Raw genomic sequence first — 6,537 nt, forward strand, 5'->3', positions numbered from 1 at the left:
CAGCCACTATGGAGAACAGTGTGGAGATTCCCTGAAAAATTAAAAACAGAAATACCATACGATCCAGCAATTCCACTTTTTGGTATTCTTCCAAAATAACTGAAATCAGGATTTCAAAAAAGATATATGTACATCCATGTTTATTACAGTAATATTCACATTGCAGCACTATATACAACCACCTAAAAGACCATCAATTCATAAAGGAATAAAGAAAATATAGCCTACACATAAAAGAGAATATGGATGAATATAATGGCAATATGGAATCCAGCCATAAAAGAAGAAAATCCATGTACAACATGGGTGAACCTTAAGGACATTATGCTAAGTGAAGTAAACCAGTCACAGAAGGAGAAATATTGCATGATTGCCTTTATATGAGGTACCTGAAGTAGTCAAATTCACTGAAACTAAAAGCAGGGTATTTAGATATCAGGGGCTCGGGGGAGGGGGAAATGGGGAGTTGCTAATCAATTGGTATAAAGTTTCAATCATTTAAGATGAGAAAGTTTTAGAGATCTGCTGTCCAATACCACTGCTGTAATGTACACTTAAAATTTTTAGAAGGTAGATCTAATGTTATGCATTTTTGACCCCAATAAAAAAAATTTATACTGTCAATTTTTTCAAATATCATGTTGAATGATGTCATTTCCTTGAAATTTTTTGACATTTTCTTAGAACTCCATGTGCCAAAGAACACCAAGACATCCTCAGAACTTCTTATTAATAAATCTAACTCAATCTTCACTCTTTATTGATTGATAAATGCCCTTTACTTGTCTTTTAATATAGCCAGATACTAAGAATCTTCGTTCCCCTAAATCTCTTCAACCTTGGTACCACCTTGATTTTTTTAACTGTACAAACTACCATAACAGTCCCTGTCTATCTGGATGTGGTATAGCATGTTGACAATGAGTTCATTGCTTTAGCAGTTGAAGAATCATTCTCACCAATCATTCATTTGAATGCCTTTGTAGCTTAGGATCTGGTAGATCTTTCAAAGAATCACTTATTCTCATGACTTACTGCTCACAATGTTGTTTCAGATCCCTTTGTCCATGTCTTAACCTCTGGGACATTCATAAAATTTTTTTGTTTTTTTTTATCTTGGAGACCTGCTCTTGATTCAGTCCTTCCATCCATACTCCTAAGAAATAATCAGTCTGATATTCAGTGCTATATGTGGACTGCTTTCCCTTTCCATCTTTTCTCATATGCAAGCTAAAGATTATGTTAGTTAATTCAAATTGATTTTGGCACATTCTCTAAACACAAAAGGACCCCTGCCATTTGATTCTGCAATTCTACAAATTCTGATGACTTTTCTCCACATTTTAACATCATTAACTGCCAGCATGTGAGATAAAAAATCCCCCAGGATGATTAGCTTATCTGATGTTAGAAAAGCTACAGTGGGTTTCTCTAATTCTGCTAGAATTTTTCTTTCCCATCAGTACTTGTTATGGTCATGTGGTAAAATTAAACCACAATAAGATCTGTTTATAAAATGCCCCATCACTCAACTTATAAAGTACAGAGAATTCCACTCTGCCCATGCCATAAATGTTAAGTACTTCTTTTCATGGAAATCCAGATGAGTTCTCATTAGCAACTTACCATCACAGTGAACTAAAACTAGATAAAATTGCTGCATGAAAATTCAGTGCTCAGAAGAATAATCTTCCTCAAAATGGAACAGACACTCCCTCTTCTGTATTTCAATAAGTTTATCTTCATTTTCTGCTTTGCACCCCTAAATTAGAAATAACTTTCATAAAAATTAGGTAATGTTCAAAATCTTTTCCAATATGTTCTAAGATTTGATATGACGAAAACTCGTATTTCATAAATACCTTTTCACTTAGCCTCCCCTCTTTTTCTTAATTTCACATTCTTGGTATCTTTGTCATTATTGCATCCATATTTCAAACTTACTCTAATTTTTCACATTTATTTCCTTAATTATATAAGTCACATTTCCTTCATTTGTTCAGTCATATATGCCTCTATCCAGCATTTCTTTAATTAAGTATATTGAAATTTTTAAGCCTGTTAGAAATATCAGTAACCTAATAACTTGTACAAGGACATGTTATATAGCAATATCCTGCTGGTATTTATACTAATAACCCTTTTGAACAGGGTGTATGAAAACAGAATTAAATTTCACATTGTAATTATAGAGATTTAGTGGAATTCTGTTATATTTAGTAAGGATTTCTCCTCTGACTTGCATATTGGGTACAATTTCTCTTACATGCTTTCTCAATTTTATGGACAAATATAAGGTTTGTGCTAATAGAAGAGTGTCAGTCAACCAACACCTCTTTCAAAATGTAATAAAAATTAAAATTTGTTTCTTTAAAAACCAGATCATATGGAGACTAGACATGGAGATACAGAGGGTCCAAGGGCAGTGAGACTACAACCACCATGAGTTCTGGCTTTATCTTTTCAGTTCCACTAATATAAAACCCAGGGTTACATTATAGCCTCTTATTACATGAACTGCATTAATATAAAAATTACATAAAAATCAACAGACTATGAAGACACTTCACACAGGAGAAGCAAATGGTACACACACTATGGCACCAAACAGTCCAATCTTCGAAGTCCCTCAAGGAACACTGAAGCTATTAAAGGAATACTGAGAAAAGGAGTACTCTCTACTTACAGTACAAAGTAAATACCTTCATACAGCAAAACCAGAAAATTTGGGGTAGGCTTTCAAGATAAATAGATGGAGTTTCAAGAGAGGAATTTGAGAAGTTTCATAGTGGTCACAACAGTGACATCAACAGTCAGGGAGTATGGTAAAATGGTGAGGTGGAAAGAGTAATACTACACCTATCATCTCTATCTGAAAAATATTCCCCAAGTACCCAGCCTGAGATTTGTTTTTTTGTGAAGATGAGGGATAGAAAGCAGTGAGGCACATCTATTTTGTCATTAGAGTAAACCATCCAAAGTGACAAAGTTTCAGACTAGGTGGGCCTAAGTCATTAAGTCCTTTTGTCCTTGGTCTTAATCTTTTCTTTTGTCCTTGATAGAAATGACTCTGTGGTACCTCTAGCAGTCCTCCAGTAAGTTGGGGTTATTTCAGTTGTGGTTATCTGGAGAGCCAAAATATCCTAGGACCAATCCAAATATACAGAATCCTCCCAACTAAGGGTAAACTAGTATCAGACACTGAAGTCAAGCCACTGACTGACTGGAGCTAATTAAAACCACACCAGTCATGCTCTGGTCCCAGGTTGCTTATTCATGCTGTAAGCATTACATCATTGCCCAGTGTGTATGTAGGATTACACAACATATGTCCCATAGAGCACCTGATCTTGACTAGTAAGCCACTGTCATTCCAGTGTCTGGCTTCCTATTCTGCCACAGCATTCCATGTCCATTCTCCAACATCCTGGAACCCCAACTAGAATACCATCCAGGGAGTTTTAGCCACCAAAAGCATGAATCAAAAGGCAACACATCCATAAACAAACAACACAGCCAAAAACCCAAAAATAGTATTTGTCAACTCCTCAAAGAATAGCAGCTAACAAAACAAAGTTTTCACTTATGTCATTATCTAGTTATGGATGATACCTATGTAACTGGTAAGTATCATAGTTACTGGAGATAGCCAATGGCATTTAAAGGATTTTAAGGGTGATAAAGAAAGTATCTAAAATTATTTTGGTGCTCTCCTCAGCTGCTGCTAAGGTGCCCCATCCTTCCAAGGAAGCTAACACTGCAATGGGGTAAGGCCCTCACTTCATCTGGTGACTAGAACAAGGCCAGAAGCACCCACCCAGCAGTCACCCACAGCATGGCCTCCTCCCACAGTTTGCCTGCATACACTGAGTGACCATCCTGTGTGACAATAAGGGGACAGTCACAGAAGATAAGATTAATGTCCTCATTAAAGCAGTGGGTGGAAGTGTTAAACCTTTCTGGCCAGTGTCAACATACAGAGCCTCATCTGGAACCGAGGAGTGGTGGACCTGTCCCAGCAGCTGGCAGCACACCAGCAGGCGGTCCTGTCCCTCCACCACGGCTGCCCCAGCTGAGAAGAAAATGGAAGCAAAGAAAGAAAAATCTGAGGAGTCTGATGGTGACATGGGCTTTGGTCTTCCTCACTAAACTTCTGTGGTAACATGTTCAATGAAAGTTCAATACTTTTAAAATGAATGAATGAATGAGTCAATTAATTAATTCTGACTCACAACACTGCCTCTGTTCTCCTATTTCTAAATGCAGAAAGTAGAACAAATAAGGATGAATAAGAGAGAAAAATGTAGAGGATTCAAAGGTGTAAATAAACTTAATATTTTTAAAGCATGGCTACTTTTCTGTTGAACTATCTTTTGCTATCAAAGAAAACACAAAATAGACATAGGACAAAATTACCTAACTGATTTACACCAAATGGATGGAACAGTGGGGCACTGAATACAGAAAATGGCTTCTATGTGCACATTTCCAATCAGTAAATTTAATAAGCCCTCATAGGTGGGACTCCCTGACAGTACATAAACTATGTAGAATTTCTAATATGTGCATTGTCCAATATAATAGTCACCAGCCACAAGTTACTGAATACTTGAAATGTGACTAAACTGAGAAAATAAATTTTTTATTTTTAAAAATTTAATGAACCTAAATTTTAAAACTGATACTTAATTCAATTACTAGAAAATTTTCAAGTATGTTTGAAACAACCTGGGCACATGAATCTACTTTTTCAACTATTAATAATATGAAATATAAATTTATATTAAATATTTCTAATAAAAATTTGGCATTCTAATAGTGATATGATCTGAATGTAAAATAAACATTAAAATTTGAAAAAAGACTGTAAAGCATCTCATTAATAATTTTCATGTTACATGTCAAAATAGTAACATTTTTTAAATTCATTATTAAAATTAATTTCATTTGTTTATTTTTATTTTTTATATGATTACTAAAAATTTGAAAATTACATATGTGGCTCATTTTATCAATCTATAGAATAGAGTAGATTTAGAGCACAATAACATTACTGTAGCCACAGCATTGCCTTTGGTATTTCACACAGAATCATGCACATAATTGACTTTCACTAAATACATGTTGTCTAAATTAAAACTATCCACATATTAAGGCAAATATTTCTTGTTATACTTTCCAACAAATTTATTTTAAATGATTTCATTTTTCAGCATAAACATGGTTTTGGAGACAGGTCAGACAATAAGAGAAAAGGGGACGTATTTTCCCCACTTGCTCAGAAAACCCACGATTCATATAGAGAAATCAAATCAATTCATCATATTTTTATCAAGTCCCCACAATATTCCCAAGCATCTACTAAAGTGAACACCCCTTCTTGGTGGGGTTTTTTTCTCACCTATCTCATCATGACTGCATCTACAAATTATCAAAGTTTCAAAGAACTCTCCAATAGTTCTAAGGAGCTGTGGGAAAGATAATAGATAAATGAGATAGATAAATTAGATAGATAGAGGGAGACTTAAAGCATAGCTGCTGGCATCACACAAAATTAGCGGAGTCCTGGTTTTGCCATACATAGACAACAAAAAGGTTATTTAACCTTTATAATCCTCATTTCTTCATCGCTATACTAGGATTAGTAATAGTTAACTACCAGTTAGGATTGATTTGTTAAAAAAAATAGGTTAAATACTTAGCCTAGTGCTTCAAACATAGTAGGAACTCAATGTATGGTGGTTGGATGATCTGATAATTAAGTATCACTATGGGTATTATTTCAACTATAATATCCTTTTCCAGCAATTCTAGGAAATCTAAAGTCTCCATAAGTAATCTTCATTTTGGTAATTCCCAGTTTTTCCAGGAATGAAAGTGTCACTTTTCTGCATAAAATTATCCATCAAACTGCTGGTACTATAGTGCCAAAACGTAAAGAGAACTAAAAGAGGATGTCACAATCTAATGAGCTTGAGGAATAAACACTGATATTTCACCTTTTTCAAGTATTTTTAGATATCCCATACAAAGATTAACTGTCGTTAGATACGATAATGCTGTTCACATTTGTTTCAGTCATGATCAGAGAATCTAAGGTCCAAGGGTTAATATAACTTAGGATATCACATGTGATTATAACTAGGATGTCACATATGATTATTTTATATTTTAATACATCAAGGTAACTCATAAGCCAGGGCTGCTTTGTCAGTTAGCCACTGCAGACCCAGTGCCTAGAACCCACAATACTTTCAGGCCCCCACAAAAATGTTACAATTTCTTTTAAAATCAGAAGATAAAGAACTTTAAGTTTGAAGAAAATGTTTTACTATTTTAGCATCAGTATATTCATCTTTAGACCAACACAGTCATAAAATATAATTTTTAATATTTTATGGAGGAAGAGGCCACAAAGACAAAGATGCTTGGTCATAAGGCAGTCCTGCAATGTAAAGAGGGGAAAACAAGATGAAACTTTGTGATGCAATACCCCTCTGCATGTCACCAATCACAGCCTGACTGGGTGCGCAGGCC

The 6,537-nt window shown here is 34.8% G+C and overlaps 1 pseudogene; it reads left to right on the forward strand.

The window, feature by feature from the left end:
* The first annotated feature begins 1,388 nt into the window (after positions 1-1,388).
* LOC118925246 (60S acidic ribosomal protein P1-like) lies at positions 1,389-4,149 on the forward strand (annotated as a pseudogene).
* Positions 4,150-6,537: the final 2,388 nt, after the last annotated feature.

This window comes from Manis pentadactyla, chromosome 2, assembly GCF_030020395.1.
Source record: "Manis pentadactyla isolate mManPen7 chromosome 2, mManPen7.hap1, whole genome shotgun sequence".
Taxonomy (NCBI): Eukaryota; Metazoa; Chordata; class Mammalia; order Pholidota; family Manidae; genus Manis; species Manis pentadactyla.